The sequence below is a fragment of the Peromyscus californicus genome, unplaced genomic scaffold, assembly GCF_007827085.1.
Source record: "Peromyscus californicus insignis strain IS unplaced genomic scaffold, ASM782708v3 Scaffold_13__1_contigs__length_99412109, whole genome shotgun sequence".
Taxonomy (NCBI): Eukaryota; Metazoa; Chordata; class Mammalia; order Rodentia; family Cricetidae; genus Peromyscus; species Peromyscus californicus.
In genome coordinates, this window is record NW_026294424.1 from 17,098,073 (window position 1) to 17,110,431 (window position 12,359).

A 12,359-nucleotide genomic window follows, 5' to 3' on the forward strand; every position below is an offset into this window, starting at 1 on the left:
AGCTTGCTGAGTGGTGGGTGCACCATCGGTGAGATGGATGCTGAGGCAGGAAAACCCTAATTCTCCTCTTGAGTCCTTATTACATGCTACATGTTAATTCTCCCCTTTGAGTCCTTATTGCACGTTACATGTTAATTCTCCCCTTTGAGTCCTTACTGCATGTTACATGTTAATTCTCCCCTTTGAGTCCTTACTACATGTTACATGTTAATTCTCCCCTTTGAGTCCTTACTACATGTTACATGTTAATTCTCCCCTTTGAGTCCTTACTACATGTTACATGTTAATTCCCCCCTTGAGTCCTTATTACATGTTACATGTTAATTCTCCCCTTTGAGTCCTTATTGCACGTTACATGTTAATTCTCCCCTTTGAGTCCTTATTGCACGTTACATGTTAATTCTCCCCTTTGAGTCCTTATTGCACGTTACATGTTAATTCCCCCCTTTGAGTCCTTATTACATGTTACATGTTAATTTTCCTCTTTGAGTCCTTATTACATGTTACATGTTAATTCTCCTCTTGAGTCCTTATTGCATGTTACATGTTAATTCTCCCCTTGAGTCCTTATTGCATGTTACATGTTAATTCCCCCCTTTGAGTCCTTATTACATGTTACATGTTAATTCCCCCCTTGAGTCCTTATTACATGTTACATGTTAATTCTCCTCTTGAGTCCTTATTGCATGTTACATGTTAATTCTCCCCTTGAGTCCTTATTGCATGTTACATGTTAATTCTCCCCTTTGAGTCCTTATTGCACGTTACATGTTAATTCCCCCCTTTGAGTCCTTACTACATGTTACATGTTAATTCTCCCCTTTGAGTCCTTACTACATGTTACATGTTAATTCCCCCCTTTGAGTCCTTATTGCACGTTACAGTGCAAAGGGAAAATTTTCTATTGCTTAAAAAATGGATTTTTCTGAAATGATTTTAAAAGTATAGTTTCTTCTTCTTAAAGTAACTACAAGGAGAAAATGATGTTAAAGAACTGAACAAAGAAACATACACACACGAATGCAGGAACAGGCCTGCCACTTAATTGATCTACCCGAGAAAGGCATTTGGTCTGAGTTAAATCTTTTTAAAAAATAAAGTATCCAGCCTCTCCAACTTCACATTCCATCCTGAGTAGAATTGGCTTGCCCATTATTCCAAGGGTGTTTAAGCTGGGTTCTACACCACTCAGTGGTGCATCACATGGAAATGAGACCCATCACTAAAATACCACCATCCTGACTCCTGGTTCCACGTGTGATTTCAGGTGTGAAATCACATATCATACAACCACTTCTTGTCTTATTACCTCTTTGCACAGCTCTATAAAAAACCATGCTGTCCAATTTAGTATGAGATGGGGAATGAAGAGGGTAACAGTTTTCCATTTTAAGATTAAAACTTGTTAACACACATTATTTTCTTTATTTTTTCAGATTGAAGAATTGTTATGTTAGGGCACACTGAATTGAGTCTTTCTTTTTCAAAAACAAGAAAAAATTCTTGGTAGAGTTATAAGCAAGCATTTGTCTACTGTCACTTTAAAAGATAATTCACCCTTGAATGCAGTGAAGAAAACATGTAGTAAAGAAAACCATTTTAAGAAGAGTAAAAGGTCCAGGGAAAGGGTCAAGCCTTTTCTGTAGACAGCTATTTCCTTGATAACTTAAAAAAGCTTGACAGCCCCAGTTTGTAGAGGGCTTTTACCCACAGAGACAGCTGCACAGCATGCTGGGAGCAGAGTGTGCCCATGCTAGCCAGGGCATCAAGTTAGCATGTAGAGAGAAAATCCAAATCTGAGCCAAGAACAAGCAGCCTCTCCCATCCTGGTCAGTGACTTTAGGGGACTCTGGACTTCAGAGATAAGACGAGGCAGTTCTAAGCACAGAAGAGAGAAGCATCATGCAGGAAAAATCAGAATGAGTGATAGAGTGTGGGGTAGGACATTTTGCATCAATCATTTGGAAGCAACTGAAATTTTTTATTCCAAAGACAGCCATGGATTGTTTCTAATTAGATTCAAATACTTGACTTTAAAATAGCTATGAGACTACATCATGCCTTCTTGTACAACTTCTAACATACTGTGACTTTTTATTCTTCATAAGTCATATGACCCTCAGTTCCAATATTTTGGGAAGTGAGAAAATTGAGGAAAAAATAATAATTACTCTGAAGAGAATACTGGCCTACACTTAGCACACGTGAAATATGCCAATCACATTTCAGCTTTGCCTCAGCTTACCATATGTCTTCACTTGGACTCCTTCAGCCTGCCCCAACCTTGGATGAAGCTGCTGCCCAGCAACCATGTAGGGTGCATGACCAGTTGTGGGGTGATACCTGCCCAGTTGTTTCTCCTCCCACAGTCTGCTCTGCGGGTTCTTCCCATTCGCTGAAGCCAGTCAGGAGCTGAAGGCTGGAGGAGAAGGGCTGGAGATGTGGGGAAGGGCACACAATCCTGGCTACATCCCCCTGTATTGCTTTTGCTGACTGAAACTTGACAGCTTTGACGTGGGTCCTCGTGCTCACATAGCAAGCTCTTTTGCCCACCGGGCATCTCCTTGGCCAGGCGTTTATTTTCAAGTGCCTGCTGTTAAACACGAGTGTTTCCTGATAACTTAACCATCTCCATGAGGAGACTGGAGAGATGCTCAGTAACTAAGAGCACGTGCTGCTCTTGCAGAGGACCCAGATTTGATTTCCAGCACCACATGGCAGCTCACAACATCTGTAACTCCAGTTCTAGGGGATGTGACACCCTCTTCCAGCCTCTGCAGGCACCAGGTACACATGCAGTGCACTTATATACATGCAGGCAAAATGCCCATACGCACTGAAAGATAATAAAATTTTAAAACTAGACTGTTATGAAGGACAGTAATAATAGAGATTTTAATTTACTATATTCACTTGGAACCTACATTCAGACAGAAACCTACCTTCAAGGTAAAGACACAGCGTGAGCACAAACTGGGCTATCTTTATGGAAATTGGCACAGGGACAGCCACTCACTTAAGTTGGAGTTTTCTCTGTACACCTGTATTGGACACCTGCACTGTTTTCAAACCCCATAGTAAGCACTGGGACTTGCAGCTTTTGATGAGTAAAAGGATCTGGGACTTCAACTTCACCTGTGACTAAAACAAGTTCAACCCAACTTTCTTTGTGTTCTTATCCCAGAAGCTGCATAAGCTGTGGCCACGAATCAAAATCTCGCTTGCCTGAGGCACAGTTATTCTTTGCTCAGAAAGGTCTTGAGCTGTTGCCAGCCTCTCGCGCTTGGTTTTTGCCCAAAAAGGCATTTCTAAAAATAAATTATGTAGCAAAGTTTTTAATTCTTAAATTACATTGCCTTAGCACCAGTTTAATGTACTTTTATTTATTAATTGTGAATAACTGTAAAATTATGTGCTTCTTTTAGTCACTAATGTATCAGATATATTTAGTTTTTTACATTTATTCATTTATTTGCATGGAGGGGGTTCATTTGTGCCACCATGCAGGCCAGAGGGCAGCCTGTAAAAGCAGTTCTTTCCTTTTATCATGTGGGTCCTGGAAGTTAAACTCAGGTCTTCAGGGTCAGCAGCTTCCCTGCTGAGCCATCTCACTGGCTCTAAGTAAATATATTTGGTCTAGATACTCAGCTGGTGTGTGTGTGTGTGTGTGTGTGTGTGGAGAGAGAGAGAGAGAGAGAGAGAGAGAGAGAGAGAGAGAGAGAGAGAGAGAGAGAGAACCTCCTAATTTCCTAAAAGTATTTTAAAATGACTTTTTAACTATTTTATATTAATTACTTTTCTCATGGTTTGACAGACCCCTGACAGGAGCAGCTGCATTAGCCAGGGTCCCCTAGAGGAATAGAACTGGAAGAATGAATATATATTTTAAAAGGAACTTATTAGATTGGCTTACACAATGCAGTAAGAGTAGACCAACAATGGTCATCTCACACTGAGGAGACACAACCTGGTGCTGAGGACCTGGAGCATTACTGGAGATCTCTGAACTTCAGCCCCCAGTGGAGGCTCAGAGAAGCAGGTTCCTATCAGCAAAGGGATCAGCAGTGGCTATGACAGAATGGATGAACTTTCCAGTTAGAGCAAAGTTCAACAGAGTAAAGAACAAAAAGTAGTTCCTTCTGTAAGGTCCCTCTTATCTGGGATGCTACCACTTAAAGCAATGAAGACACGCCTTGAAGTGGAGAGCTCCTTGCCTCCAGGCTGCTCTCGGTGGCAACGCCTGTTTGTTCCTGTGGTTAAGGAATGTGACAGTGGGGAGACGCTGGGGACCAGACAATCTTCTTCTCTGTCAAGCTCCTTTCCCTGTGTCATGGGTAGTACCTACAGTAGTTCCCTTGCAATGCCCATATTGAGTTGATATGTCTCAGCTGTCAAGTTCTCATCTTTCAGTAATCCCAGCTGTGGGCTGCAGACAAGTCAGGGTCCTGAACAGTCATCCTTGTTCCACCCCACTCTGCAGTACCCTCTCTGGTCTCCGCCATCTCTCCCTTACCCTTCCCTAGCAACCAGAGGGGCTAACAGTTTTCACAGAAGAGACAGGACCCTTGTTTTCATGTGGTTTAGGTACCCCTAGACTTGGGGATGTTCCAAGTGAGCTCTCTTTCCCTTTCTCCTTTGTGGGGACTGAAGAAAAGTTGTCACTTCCCAAACTGCCCTCTGTGGCAAAGACAGACACTCTCCATCAGTCTCAGCACCACCAGGAGGAAATACTTGCTAGCAGAGCACCAATAACAGGCCATGACACATGAGCAGTGAAGGAATTTACCGAGAGAAAAAGGCAGAAGTTTGGTGTTTCGGCTGAAGTGGGCAGACAGTAGAGAGGGCCTCTGCTGCCGTGGGGCCAATTTCTTGTGGACAGTGTCAAGTGTCACTGTGCCTGTCTGTGAGGTCTCACTGGGTAGAATGCCTGTGTGGGGTTCACATCCAGGTGGTAAGGTGGACATAGCAGTACTTTTCGAGGAATAAGTTCCAGAGTGTGAATTGTTTCTTCTTGAGACTGTCTGTGTAAGATAACCTGAGTCTCCAGGGGTCAAACTCCTCATGGGCTGAGCCTGCTCATTAAAGTATGAATTCTCTGGAGTGCTGTCGTGGCAGCCTAAAACAGACTGCAGTTTGGGTCCCTCCTCAGAGACAACAGCATCCTTCTTCTAAGCCCAGCTTGCATTCACCCAAGAATGATTTCAACAACATTAAGGTGGCAGGGCAAGAATTGTCCTTATCAGGGATTATGAAAAATGAATTAATTGTAAGTATTCTCTTATATTAATATTTTAGATATATAATCACTCTTAAGTCTATGGTATATATTCCTGAGGAAACCAAGAACCTTTACCAACCCTAGACAAAGAGCAGATTTTGAGCTCAGAAAACTTTTTTTTGCATTTATTTATGTGTTTGTATGTGTTTATATGTATGTGGGCAGGTTACCGTGAGGCATGTGCTAGTTCTCTTCTTCCACAGTGTGAGTACGGAGGTCAAACACAGGCTGTCGAGTTGAGCAGCAAGTGCCTTCACCCACAGAACCATCTCACCAGCCCTGGCTGTGAGCTTTTATAATGACAATGTCTTTACCTGCTAACTAACAGGTGCTACCTGCAAACAACCTCAGAATTCCACTGTGGCATTAATATTTTCCAAACTTTTTTAAATATGCCTATCACAGTTAGGGTTTCTATTGCTGTGAAGAGACAATATAACCACAGTAACTCTTTTTTTTTTTTTTTTTTTTTTTTGGTTTTTCGAGACAGGGTTTCCCTGTGTAGCTTTGGCACCTTTCCTGGAACTCATTCTGTAGCCCAGGCTGACCTCCAACTCACAGAGATCCGCCTGGCTTGGCCTCCTGAGTGCTGGGATTAAAGGTGTGCGCCACCACTGACTGGCTCACAGCAACACTTATAAAGGAAAATGTTTAATTGTGGTGGCATCTTACAGTTTTAGAAAATTAGTATATTATCACGTCATGGTGGTACATGGCAGCATGCAGGCAGACATGGTTCTAGAGAGGGAGCTGAGAGTTCTACATCTTGACCTGCAGGCAACAGGAAGTGAACTGTCTACCACACTGAGCATAGTTTGAGCACTGGAGACCTCAAAGCCCACCCCCACAATGACACACTTCCTCCAACAAGGCCACACCTACTCCAACAAAGCCACACCACCTAATAGTTTGGGGGCCATTTTCTTTCAAACAACCAACACTGCTTATGGTTAAATGGATATAATCTAATATTTCATTTTTAACTTTGAGTATGCTTATGGACATAAGAAAAGACAAACCTATTCAAAGAATTGTCTACTATGTGTACTATAAAGAAATGTTATAGGTTTTTGTTTGTTAGGTTTTCAGGGGGGAATCACATGTGTCTGTGTATGAGTATGACACCTGAGTGCAGGTTCCCTTGGAGACTAGAGGTATTGGACCCTCTGGAGTTATAGTTTCAGGCCGTGTGGGCTGTCAGATGTGGGTGCTGGGAATCAAGCCAGTACTCTGTACTGGCAGAACTCACAAGTAACCACTGAGCTGTCTCTTAGGCCCTGTTTTTTTCCTTGTTTCAGCCTCAATTGCCTCCTGTAATTTCTTATTATGTTGGTCTGTAACATTGAGACATATTTTAAGTTATATTGGAAGCAGACTTTTCTGTGGGACTCTTGGCTCCCTGAAGGTTACTGATCATAGAACTACTATGTAGATAGCTGGCCCAGTGCCTTGTACATAGTAAGTAACTGGTAGAGTGCCTTGTACATAGTAACTAACTGGTAGAGTGCCTTGCACATAGTAACTAACTGGCAGAGTGCCTTGCACATAGCAGGTAAATCTATGTCACAAAAGGCAAAGGGAACTGAAAATAAACATGTATGTGTTACCATAGCCATCAGTCTGCTTTATACACCAAGATGCCCTGTCAGCCAATTTGTGATGGAACAAAGAGCATGCTAGAACATGTTCATGAGTGGCAATGTTAAAAATATAGGAAAGTTAGACCCATTTCCCTGCGTTAAAGCAAATTACCATATATAGGCAATCCCGGTTTTTTTCCCTAACCTTTTATGCTATGTTTGGAGAAGAAAATCTCCTGGGAGAACCTGCCCCCAATTTTGAAAAAATGCTTTGCTTTTAATGAGTAGCTGTGTGGGAATTTCAAGCTTGCCAAAGGCAGGATGAAGCAGGACAAGCTTTTCCTCCATGATCCTGTCAACTGTGAGTGAACAGCCTACTGCTCCACAGGCTTCACAAAGACCCTTTGTCCTGCTTGGTCGGTCGCTGCTCTGAAAGCTTGTGTGGTTGCTAAGAATTGACAGTCTTTCTAAGCAAGTGCTGCAGAATAGGCCATATGAGACCCCGAACACTGCTAAATCCTCCATTGAGGCTTAGTCCAGGGAGCACTGAGATCTGGCTCTGCCCCACTGGGAGGGAAGGTCCTTTAGTCCAGCATTCCCAGTCCATTGGTGAAGAGGGAGTATTCAAGAGCTTGCTTGTGTGGAGTCCTGCGGCTGCTTGTTTTGCATAAGAGCTAGCCCAACCCTTCTGGTGGGAGAGTGGCTGTGCATAAGCAGGCCTCGATTCCCAGAAACTTTGTGGGCTCAGTTCTCCTTCCTCACTCTACCCCAGATCCTGTGAACAATCTGCCCTCGTAACTACTCTGAGCAAGTAGATTGTAGCCAGATTCTTTTTTTTTTTATAAAGGTGGATGGAATAAACTAAAATTAAAGTATCTATTAAGCCCTGAAATGCTATAATCAATCATTTCCAAGGCCTATGTTTAAGTAGGTAATCACCAAAAAACTGAATAGCTGACTTTTAAGTGAATGTAATGCTATTTTCATAAATGGTTTTCTTTCTGCAAACCCCTTGGCTTTTTTTTAACGTTGGTTTGAAGCAAAGCAGTGGTTTCTATATATAACTGATAATTTATAAACTTAAAACTGCCACACATTTAGAGCAACCCATCTTTTCTAGAGTGGTAAGGTGTAAAAACCCTGAGGTAAAGTGCTAGTGTGTGGTTTTAATGATTAGTGTGCCCAGGAAACCCTCCCATGTAATTAGTTGAAAGAAAATTACTCTTAATTAGTTGTAAGAAACTTACTCTCAGAGATTGAAAACTAAAAGCATTAAAACTAAGCAAGCTCTCCTCCGTCAAAGAGGGGCAGCTCTCAAAGGCTCTGACGGGATTGGCTTTGAGTCTTCCTGTGCTGTCTCAGAGACTCCACTTGAAGGGATTAGGTGACATCAGGGACAGTTTCTCTCTCTTGTGCTCTGTGGTCAAAATGTGGTGGCTGAGGAGATATTTGCCAACGTGAGTGGGTGTGCAGTGTGGGGAGCAGGATGTTCCCACAAATGGGCTGACAGCATGCAGATCTGCTCTGCCATCCGCTCCTTCCAAGTTTGTGCCAAACTCTGTCATTTACACACACCCCTTCTCCCAGCCCACCTCCCTACCTCTGCTCCTGACAGCTACCTGTGTCTAAGGAGTTTGGCCGATGGTCACCCGACTAACTGTACCGCTGCCATGCATGGTGACGTCATCAACCACAACTTTTTCCCTTTGCAGCTTCACCTGTTCCCTTCTCTCAATACTGCGTCACCAGTAAGCTGACTTTTCATACATGTCCAGTGTTTAGACATCCCCCCGACACCTCCTTTCTAATCTTACCATCCCTCTTGGCCCACTTTTCTACTCAAATGCTCCTACCCTGGGCCCATTGGCCATCCCCGAATATTTTTCCTAGACCTACCTCTCCTCTTTCCTGGCTAGAAAATCTCCTATCAATGCAGTGCCACACCCAGAAACTTCACATTGCCAACTGCATTCAGGCTGTCTATACTGCTCACGTTTCCAGCTTATCTCTGGTGGGCTCTGCCATCCTCCACCAGTCAGCCTGCTGCCCGCAGTCTTCTTGGCGGGTAGCTTTGCTCTGCTCAGTCACTGACAACACAGAAGCCGAGTACAGCTCTGTCTTGACTGTCCTTTCTCCTCCATCATGCTGCCCTTCCTCCTAACCACTCACCTCCTTCCTTCTCAGAGGAAGTGAGTCCCTTTTCCTGTTCCAAATGGACCTTCATTTGGAGCTTAGGCTCTGAATTCCTGTCCATCTATGTTCCTCGTTTCTTCTCCCTTTGTCCCATAGCTGGAGCCACATTTTCAGCCAACAAGGATGTCCCAGCCTTTTCTGCCCACATCTAACTCCCTTCTGAGGAAGGTTTTTTCTCCTTCCCTCCTTCCCCCTCTCATCCAGGTTTCACATTGTCATTCTTTTACTCTCTGTCCCTTCTCATGCATCTTCTGTCCTGACTGTTGTAACATGAGGACATCCTTTCCAGGCCCCTAGAACTCCACATCTATCTTTGTTTTGTTTCTTCCAGAGTAGCCTTGGGTGACATAAATGGGTGATCCACATACAATTGATTTCTCTAGAATTCACACATAAAAGGTGCTGATAGGGTGACTTTTGTGTGTGTGTGGTTTTTTTTTTTTTTTTTTTTTTTTTTTTTTTTTTTTTTTTTTGGTTTTTCGAGACAGGGTTTCTCTGTGTAGTTTTGCGCCTTTCCTGGGACTCACTTGGTAGCCCAGGCTGGCCTCGAACTCACAGAGATCCGCCTGGCTCTGCCTCCCGAGTGCTGGGATTAAAGGCGTGCGCCACCACTGCCCGGCTGTGTGTGGTTTTTTAAGACAGGGTTTCTCTGTGTAGTGTTGCGCCTGTCCTGGATCTCACTCTGTAGACCAGGCTGGCCTCAAACTCACAGAGATCTGCCTGGCTCTGCCTCCCGAGTGCTGGGATTAAAGGCGTGTGCCACTGCCACCTGGTTGACATTATTTTTAATATGTATTATTTAACCCATATATGAAAAACATTATCTCAAACCATAATTAGTATCAATGAGTTTGCATTCTTTTTAAAAATTATTTTACATCTGAGCTTGGTAATGTGCACCAGTAATCCCTGCATTGGGGCTACAGAGGCAGAAGGATTTAGAATTCAAGACTAGGCTTGTCTATACAAACAGGAAAAAAGAAAAAGACCCTGTTTTACTAGGTCTTAAAGTCTTGATGTGTGTTTTACACTTACAGCACATCTTACTTTGGAGTAGTCACAGTTCGAGTACTCAGTAGCCGCCATGATAGGCAGGACAATTTTAGACATAGCTCTCACTTGCTTTTGTTTTTTTGTTTTTGTTTTTGTTTTTTTTAACGACTTTCCTTCTTTACCCTCCCTCCTCATTCCCCAGCTACTGTTAGCTCTCCATCATCTTTCGCTGCCTTGTCTCTACCTCTACCTTCTCCCTGATTAATCCTGTGGGTCTCGCCCATTGCCTGGAATTCCCAGCATCATACCTCTGACTCCAATGGGAGTTGTCCAACGCTCAACTTGTCAATTCTGAAGTGAAGATTTTCCCTCACGACCCTCCCCTCTATTGGTGGTGCCGTCCCCCCCGACAGGCTGACTCCTGCTCAGAAATCTGCTGGGGTTATGTCTCCTGCTCCATCCCAGAAAGCCAGTCAGCTCCAGAGCTCGGTGAAGCCTGCTGAACCGTTATTTCCACTTCGACCTTTTCTTTCTCCTCAGTCACGGCTCCAGTCAAGGTGTTCATCCTGGCATCAGTACAGAGGCCTCTTGACAATCTGCCCAGTGTTACTTAGTTCTTAGTCAGTACTTGGGCCTCCTCACTGTCCCTTTGACCTTCAGCCATTCATCTGAGCCCATGATACTCTGGGGAGCAGGTGCATTGTCCTAGGCTTTAGGCAAGAGCATTTTCAAGATGTCAGGCTTTTTTAGAACATCCTATGATTCTCTACCTGATTCTTTGCCCTTTACTCCACGTCACCACTGATCAACCCTGTAGATCAGTGGTTCTCAACCTGTGGGTCATGACCCCTTTGTGTCAAATGACCCTTTCACAGAGGTTGCATATTGGATATCCTGCATATCAGATATTTACATTATGGTTCATAACAGTAGCAAAAATATAGTTATGAAGTAGCAACAAAAATAATTTTAGGATTGAGGTCACCACAACATGAGGAACTGTATTAAAGAGTCACAGCATTAGGAAGGTTAAGAACCACTGCTCTAGATGGTTCTAGAAGTCATAGGGACAGGCTTAATAGAATGTTTTAATAACATATAGTTCCCACAGCTTTGGAGACTTTCTCTAAACCTGAGTTAATCTTGAAACATTGAGAGTATAGTAGAGATATATTATCTATCTATCTATCTATCTATCTATCTATCTATCTATCTATCTATCTATCTATCTCCTTCTTTCCCCCTCTACCCCCCCCCCCTGAAATGTGCCTCCTTTCACACACATTCGTAAATACTGTCTTGTGTCTAGGGTTCATTGAATTCCAGAATCCTATTCATGGAGTGACCTTGTGAGAGATCAGTTATAAAATGGACTTCAGGTCCAAGTGATAAAAGTGGCTGGATTTTCTAAGATGTTTTGAAAATTCTTGGAGCATTTTATGGCCCATTTTGGAATCCAAACCAATTTACATTTCCTCTAAGAACACTTTCAACATTAAACATTGTCCAGCTAAAAACTAAAAGCATGGTGGGCACTGACTTCCTATGGTCACTGATCACAGATTGTACCACAGTGTAAGATAGATCTTCAGCAGCCTGTTTCCCTCCCCGAGTACTGGGTCCAAGAATAAGGCTGCTGCATTCCTCAACAGGTCACACATAGTCACACAGCCTCTTCTAGGGTCTCCTGTCAGCCATCCTCTCAGGATTACCCCACTTTCTTGTCCAGGTCCTTTCCTCAGCATCTCTCCTGTGATGGAAGTTTGTAGACGAATTACTAAACGGTCTTATTTAATTAAAAAACCTGGAGCCAGATATCTGGGTTAAAACCTGAGAGATCAAAGGAATAGGAAAAGCCACAGCCAACCTCACCTTACCGACCCTCAGCTTCCAAAGAGACCTCTTCCTGTATACCCACGCCTATATGCCTTTCTGTTCTGCCATCTCATTTGCTCTCTCTGTCCAGCTACATCACTTCCTCTTCCTGCCCAGCTCCGTCACTTCCTGTCTGTTCAGACCTCCAGACCTTTATGGTTAACTAGTGTTGGAATTTAAGGCGTGCGCCACCATACCTGGCTCTGTTCCCAGTGTGGCCTTGGACTCACAGAGATCCAGACAGATCCCTGCCTCCCAAATGATAGGATTAAAGGCATGCGCTACCACTGCCTGACTTCTATATTTAGTATAGTGGCTGGCTTTTTCCTCTGATCCTCAGATAAACTTTATTAGGGTACACAAATAAAATATCACCAAAGAAGTTCCCTTTCCCAGTCATTTCAAAGCCCTCCTTTCTTTTGTGTCTGGGTTTCTCCTGC

General features: G+C 43.4%; 1 protein-coding gene across 6 annotated transcripts in view; it reads left to right on the top strand.

The window, feature by feature from the left end:
• Positions 1-12,359, top strand: part of Eml6 (EMAP like 6) — a 266,137-nt gene that overhangs the window by 228,492 nt on the left and 25,286 nt on the right. The window lies entirely within an intron of this gene.